The sequence below is a fragment of the Catharus ustulatus genome, chromosome 38, assembly GCF_009819885.2.
Source record: "Catharus ustulatus isolate bCatUst1 chromosome 38, bCatUst1.pri.v2, whole genome shotgun sequence".
Taxonomy (NCBI): Eukaryota; Metazoa; Chordata; class Aves; order Passeriformes; family Turdidae; genus Catharus; species Catharus ustulatus.
This window is the reverse complement of record NC_046258.1, coordinates 229531-236954: the sequence shown is the minus strand read 5'-3', so window position 1 is coordinate 236954 and position 7424 is coordinate 229531. Positions and strand designations below refer to the sequence as shown.

At 36.5% G+C, this 7424-nt stretch overlaps 1 long non-coding RNA gene across 1 annotated transcript; it reads left to right on the top strand.

The window, feature by feature from the left end:
- The first annotated feature begins 2678 nt into the window (after nt 1–2678).
- On the top strand, nt 2679–5277 carry LOC117010132. The gene is made up of 4 exons (XR_004420572.1): nt 2679–2700; nt 2981–3087; nt 3172–3246; nt 5227–5277. It is a non-coding gene; the product is annotated as an uncharacterized LOC117010132 (long non-coding RNA).
- The last annotated feature ends 2147 nt before the right edge of the window (nt 5278–7424 follow it).

Sequence of the window (7424 nt, the reverse complement as noted above, 5' to 3'; positions counted from 1 at the left end):
TTTGGGTAAAAAATGGGGATTTTGGGATGGAAATATGAGAAATTTGGGGGAAAATCTGGGAAATTTGAGGTAAAAATTGAGGGTTTTGGGGGGGGAAATGTGGGAAATTTGGAGATTTTGGGTAAAAAATAGGGATTTTGGGGTGAAATATAGGAATTGGGGAAAATTTGGGGATTTTTGGGTGAAATTTGGGGATTTTGGGAAAAAATGGGGATTTTGGGGGGGAAGATTTGTGGATTTTGGGGAGGAACTTGGGGATTTTGGGGAAAAAATGGGGATTTTGGGGGAAATTTAGAGATTTTAGGGAAAATTTGGGGATTTTTGGGGGGGAAATTTGGAGATTTTGGGGGGAAAATCTGAGAAATTCAGGGAAAAAATTGGGGTTTGGGGGAAAATTTGGGGATTTTGGGGTGAAAAATTTGGGGATTTTGGGGAAAAGTTGAGGATTTTGGGGAAAAAAATGGGGATTTGGGGGAGAAATTTAGAGATTTTGGGGGAAATTTGAGGATTTTGGTAAAAAAATGGGGATTTTGGGGTGGAAATCTGAGAAATTTGGGGGAAAATCTGGGAAATTTGAAGTTAAAAATTGAGGATTTTGGGGGGAAATGTGGGAAGTTTGGAGATTTTGGGTAAAAAAATGGGGATTTTGAGGGGAAATTTGGGAATTTTGGGAGAAATTTGGGGATTTTGGGGAAAAAAATGGGGATTTGGGGGGAAAATTTGGGGATTTTTGGGGAAAGTATGGGGATTATTGGGGAAAATTTGGGGATATTTGGGGGAGATTTGGGGGAAAAGTTGGGGATTTTGGGAAAAATTGGGATTTGGGGGGAAAAATCTGAGAAATTTAGAAAAAAAATTGGGGGGTTTGGGGGAAAATTTGGGGATTTTTGGGGTAAAAAATGGAAAATTGGGGGTAGATTTGGGGATTTGGGGTAAAAAAATCTGGGATTTTGGGGGAAAATTTGGGGAATTTTGGGTAAAAAATGGGGATTTTGGGGGGAAATCTGAGAAATTTAGGAAAAAAAAAATACGGGTTTAGGGGAGAAATTTGGAGATTTTGGGGGGAAATTTGGGGATTTTGGGGGAAAAAAGGGAATCTTGGAAAAAAATGGGGATTTGGGGGAAAAATGGGGATTTTGGAGGGGAAATCGGAGAAATTTTGGAAAAAAATTGGGGCTTTGGGGGAAAATTTGGGGATTTGGGGGTGAAAATTTGGGGAATTTTGGGGAAAAGTTGAGGATTTTGGGAAAAAAAAATGGGGATTTTGGGGAGAAATTAGAGATTTTGGGGGATATTCGAGGATTTTGGGGTAAAAAAATGGGGATTTTGGGGTGGAAATCTGAGAAATTTGGGGGAAAATCTGGGAAATTTGAGGTAAAAATTGAGGATTTGGGGGGAAAATGTGGGAAATTTGGAGATTTTGGGTAAAAAAATCGGGATTTTGAGGGGAAATTGGGGGATTTTGGGGAAAAAAAATGGGGATTTTGGGGAAAATATCAGGAATTTTGGGGGGGAAATTTGGGAAATTTGGGGGAAATTTGAGGATTTTGGAGGAAAATTGGGGATTTTGGGGTCAAATCTTTGGGAATTGAGGGAAAACTGAAGAAAATTTGGGTCCAAAATGGGGAATTTGGGGCAAAAACTGCGGGAATTTGGGTCCAAATGGGTAAAAAAAAGGAAATAAAAAATTTCCTGACAAATCCCAGGAAAAAAAAAACTTAAGAAGAACCAAAAAAATTCTTTGAAAGTTCGTGAAATAAAAGAAAATAAGATAAAATAAAATAAATAAAATGCACTCAAAAAATTCCAGGGCAAAAAAAACAAAAAGCAAACCAAACCAAAACACAAAAAATATTCCCATTAAAATCCCCAAAATGTCTTTCAAATTTCCCCAAAAATCTTTAGAAGCCCAAATGAAAAGTTTTTTTAAAATAAAAAAAATCTTTCCTAAAGTTCCCAGAAAAAGCATAAAAATAAACCCCAAAACCTCCCCACAAAGAGGCATTTTCGGGTTGAAAGCAGAAAAACCGAGATAAACCAGGAGGAACCGGGAAAACTGCGGCAACTGAGTCGAAATTCGGAATTTTGGAAGAATTTTGGGATATTTTTGGGATATTTTTGGGTCAATTCTGGCTCTGCCCCCCCCCCCCCCACCCCGGCCTTATTTTTGCCGGCCTCGAATCCCTTTCTTGCCACCCCGTGCCGCTGCTCCCCACCTCCCCCGTGCGTTTCCATCCCAAATCCTGGGGTTTTTTTTCCCCAAAAATCCATTTTTTTTTCCCCAAATTCCGTCTTTTTTTGGCGTTTTTTGGCCGCTGCGTTTCCCCCTTACTCGAGCGCAGGCTCTGCAGGCCGCGCTAGGCCGCGTTGCCATGGCGACGGCGCAGCGGGAAGGGGCGGGGCGCGTCCCATCCTCCCCTCAGCCAATCACCGCGCGCCTCTCATCCACCAATCCGCGCCGCCGACACTTTGAGGCCTGGCAGCCAATCAGCGCCGCGACGCTTTGACTGACAGCTCCGACAACCAATAAGAACGCGGCAACGCGGCGCGACAACCAATAGTAGCGCAGCGAGGGGCGGGGCGAGCGGCGCGGGCAGGGCGAAGGAGGAGGGGGAAGGTTCTGGAGGCCAGCCGCCATCTTTGCCGCCGCGTCCGGGGCCGCCGCCGCGCCGCCGCCGCTTCGGGGCTCAGGGGGGGCCGGTAAGGGCGGCAGCGCTGTCGCGACATGACGTCAGGGCCCCTCGCGCTGTGACGTCACGGGGAGCGGCGGGAGAAGCGGCGGGAGGGCGCGGGAGGGGCGGGGGGGGAAAGGGCGGGAAACGGGGCCCTGAGGGGCGGCGGCCGCCAGGGGGCGCCAAAGCCGTGGAGGGGAGGGGGGGCGTGGGCGTGGCTTGGCGGGAGGGGGCGTGGTTTGGGCGGTGACGTCACCGCGCTGCCGATGACATCACCGCCGATTCTTTCCTTCATGACGTCACCGCAGGAAGAAAAACAACAAAAAAGCGGAATCCGGGGGTTTTTCCCCCCAAAAAAACCTCCCCACCCCAAGCCGGGATGGAGTCGGGGGGATCCAAAACGCTGCCGGACCCGGTGAGGAAAAACAAAAAAATTATTTAAATTTTTTTAAGTTTTTTTTTAAATTTGCGGTGCTAAAATTACCCACAATCCCCTCAGGCCGACGCGATGACGTCAGACGACTTCGACATCGTCATCGAGGCCATGCTCGAGGCTCCCTACAAGAAGGAGGAGGTGACAAAAATTTCATTTTTTTTCCCCAATTTTCCCCCTTTTTTCCCAAAATTTCCCCTTTTTTTGTTCATTTTTTCTCCAATTTTTCCCCTTTTGTCCCATTTTTCCCCTCAGGGTTTTCCCCAAATTTTCATTTTTGGATCAATTTTCTCTAAAATTTCCCCCAAAATCTCCCCAAATTTTCCTCAACTTTCCCAAAATTTCCTCTTTTTCCCCTTTTTAAATTTATTTTTCCCAATTTTTCCCCTTTTTGTCCTATTTTTCCCTCAGGTTTTCCCCAAATTTTCATTTTTGGATCAATTTTCTCTAAAATTTCCCCCAAAATTTCACCAAATTTCCTCAACTTTCCCAAAATTTCCTTTTTCTCCGCATTTTAGTTCATTTTTGCCCCTTTTTGTCCCAATTTTCCCCTCAGGTTTTCCCCAAATTTTCATTTTTGGATCAATTTTCTCTAAAACTTCCCGAATTTCCCCCAAAATTTCCCCAAATTTCCTCTCAATTTCCCAAAATTTCCTCTTTTTCCCCCATTTTTTAATAATTTTTCCCAATTTTTTCCCTTTTTTGTCCCATTTTTTTCTCAGGTTTCCCCCAAATTTTCGTTTATTGATCAATTTTTCCAGAATTTTCCTTCATTTTCCCAAAACTTCCCCAAAATTTTCCCTTTTCCTCCCATTTTTAATTCATTTTTCCCAATTTTCCCCTTTTTGTCCCAATTTTTCCCCTCAGGTTTCCTCCAAATTTTCATTTTTGAATCAATTTTCTCTAAAATTCCCCCAAAATTTCCCCCAAATTTTCCTCAACTTTCCCAAAATTTCCTCTTTTCTCCCCATTTTTTAATTTCATTTTTCCCAATTTTTCCCGTTTTTTTCCCATTTTTTCCCCTCAATTTACTCCCAAATTTTCATTTTATGGATCAATTTTTACCAAAATTTCCTCAAATTTTCCCAAATTTTCCTCAATTTTCCCAAAATTTCCCCTTTTTTTCTCCATTTTTAATTCATTTTTCCCAATTTTCCCTTTTTTGTCCCAATTTTCCCCTCAGGTTTCCTCAAAATTCTTCATTTTTGAAACTGATTTTTCCCAATTTTCTCCTTTTTTTCCCAATTTTCACTGAAATTCACAAATTTTACCCCAAAAATTCCAGATTTTTCCAAAATCTCCCCCAATTTTTTTCCCAAATTTCTCGTGAAATTTTTTAATTTTCTCAAATTTTTCTCAAATTTCTCCCAAATTTTCCATTTTTGTTCCCAATTTTCCCTTCAGGTTTCCCCCCAAATTTTCCCAAATTATTTTTAAATTCTGGATTTTTATTCCCAATTTTTTTATTTTTCTGAAATTTTCACTCAATTCCTCCCAAAATTCTGAATTTTTTTCCCAAATTTTTCCCAATTTTTACCAAATTTTTCCCAATTTTTTCCCAAATTTTTTGGAAATTCTGGAATTTTTTCCCCAATTTTTTCCATCTTCTCCAAATTTTCACTCAAATTCCTCCCAAAATTCTGAAATTTTTTTGTGCTAATTTTTTCCAATTTTTTACCAAATTTTTCCCAATTTTTCCCAATATTTTTGGAAATTCTGGAATTTTTTTCCCAATTATTTTTTCCAATTCTCCAAATTTTCACTCAAATTTCTCAAAATTCTGAAATTTTTATTGCCAAATTTTTCCCAATTTTTTACCAAATTTTTCCCAAATATTTTGGGAATTCTGGAATTTTTTTCTCCAATTTTTTTCCTTTTTCTCCAAATTTTCACTCAAATTTCTCAAAATTCTGAAATTTTTATTGCCAAATTTTCCCAATTTTTAACCACATTTTTCCCAATTTTTCCCAAATTTTTTGGAAATTCTGGAATCTTTTTCCCAATTTTTTTTCCTCCCAAAATTCCTGATTTTTTCCTTAAATTTTTCTCAAAAATTCCAATTTTTTTTCTCCAAATTTGGGCAATTTTGGGATTTTTTCTCATTTTTTTTTCTCTCCCCAGGCCCAGCCCGGCCCCTCCAAGGCCCAACCGGAGCCGCCCCCGGCCCAGGTGAGAATTTGGGGAAAAGTTTGGGAAAATTTGGGGAAATTTGGGGATTGGAATTATGGGGGGGAATTTTTGGGGATGTTTTGGTGAATTTTTGGGATTTTTTGGGAAATTTTTTGTCAATTTTTGGTCAATTTCTGTAATTTTGGGGATTTTTTGGTAATTTTTTTTGAATTTTGGACCAATTTTGGTAAATTTTTCGTCAATTTTTGGGAGATTTTTGGTCAATTTCTGGTAGATTTTGAAATTTTTCTGATAAAATTTTTTTTTGTAAATTTTTGGTCAATTTCTGGTGAATTTTGGGGGTTTTTTTGGTCAATTTCTGATAAATTTTTGGGAATTTTTTTTTTTAATTTAAAAAATTTCTTGTAAATTTCTGGTAAAAATTCTGGTCAGTTTTTGGTTGATTTGTGATGAATTTTGTGATAAATTTTTGTAAATTTCTGGGAATTTCTGGTCAATTTCTGGTAAGTTTCTTGTAGATTTTCAGGGATTTTTTTGTTAATTTTTGGAATTTTTTGGCTTATTATTGGTAAATTTCTGGCCAATTTTTGTAATTTTTTGGTAGATTTTTAGTAAATTTCTGGTAATTTTGGGGGATTTTTTGGTCAATTTTTGGAATTTTTTTGTAAATTTTTAGTCAATTTCTGGTCAATTTCTGAGGATTTTTGGTAAATTTTTGTAATTTTTGGTCAATTTCTGATCAATTTTTGGTCGATATTTGGTACTTTTGGGTAAATTTTTGTGATTTTTTTTTTGGTGAGTTTTTGGTGAATTTTTGGTCAATTTATAGTCAATTTCTGGGGTTTATTTTTTAAATTTTTGGGGATTTTTTGGTAAATTTTTGGTCAATTTCTGGTAAATTTTTGGTCATTTTGTTGTAAATTTCTGTTTAATTTTCGGTCAATTTCTGGTCGTTTTTGGGGGATTTGTTGGGTAACTTTTAGAATTTTCTGGTAATTTTTAGAAAATTTCTGATCAATTTTCGATCGATTTCTGGTAATTTTTGTCAGTTTCTGGTAAATTTTGTGTAAATTTCTGGTAAATTTTGGTTAATTTTGGGAAAGTTTTGGTTGATTTCTGGTAAATTTTTGGAATTTTTTTTGGTAAATTTTTGATTAATTTTTGATCAATTTCTGGTTAATTTTTGGTCAATTTTTAGGTGTTTTTAAAACTTTTTTGAGTTTTGGTAAATTTTTGGGGTTTTGGTAATTTTTTGGCTAATTTATGGTAAATTTCTAGTAAATTTCTAGTGGATTGTAGTAAATTTTGGGGATTTTTTTTGTAAATTTCTGGTCAATTTCTGGTCAAGTTTTGGGGATTTTTTTGGTGAATTTTGGGTAATTTTGGGTCAACTTTTGTGATTTTTTTTTTGTAATTTTGGGTCAATTTTTGGGGATTTTTGATTTATTTTGGGATTTTTTGGGAATTTTTTGTCAATTTTTGGTCAATTTCTGGTAATTTTGGGGATTTTTTTGGTTTTTTTTTTTGATTTTTTGGACCAATTTTGGTAAATTTTTCGTCAATTTTTGCCAGATTTTTTGGTTAATTTCTGATAAATTTTGAACTTTTTCTGGTAATTTTTTGGTAAATTTTTGGGTCAATTTCTGGTGATTTTTTGGTCAAATTTCTGATAAATTTTTGGGATTTTTTTTTATCAATTTTGGAAAATTTTGGTCAATTTCTGGTATATTTTGAAATTTTCTGGTAGATTTTTAGTTAATTTTTGGTCAGTTTCTGATAAATTTTTGGGAAATTTTTTATCAATTTCTGCTGAAATTTTAGTGAATTTCTGGTAAATTTGGGGGATTTTTTGGGTAAATTTTCGCAATTTTTTGGTAAAATTCTTGTTAATTTTTGTCAATTTCTGGTAAATTTCTTGTAGATTTCCAGGGATTTTGTTGTTAATTTTTGGAATGTCTTGGTTTATTCTTGCTAGAGTTTCTGGTCAATTTTTTGTAAAATTTTGGTAAAATTTTTGCTTGATTTCTGGTAATTTCTGGTACATTTTTGGAATTTTTTGGTAAATTTTTAAGTCAATTTCTGGTAAATTTTTGATTAATTTTTCAGTCAATTTCTGGTTAATTTTTGGTCAATTTTTGGTCAATTTTGCTCAATTTTTGGTAAATTTTTGGGGATTTTTTTTATAATTT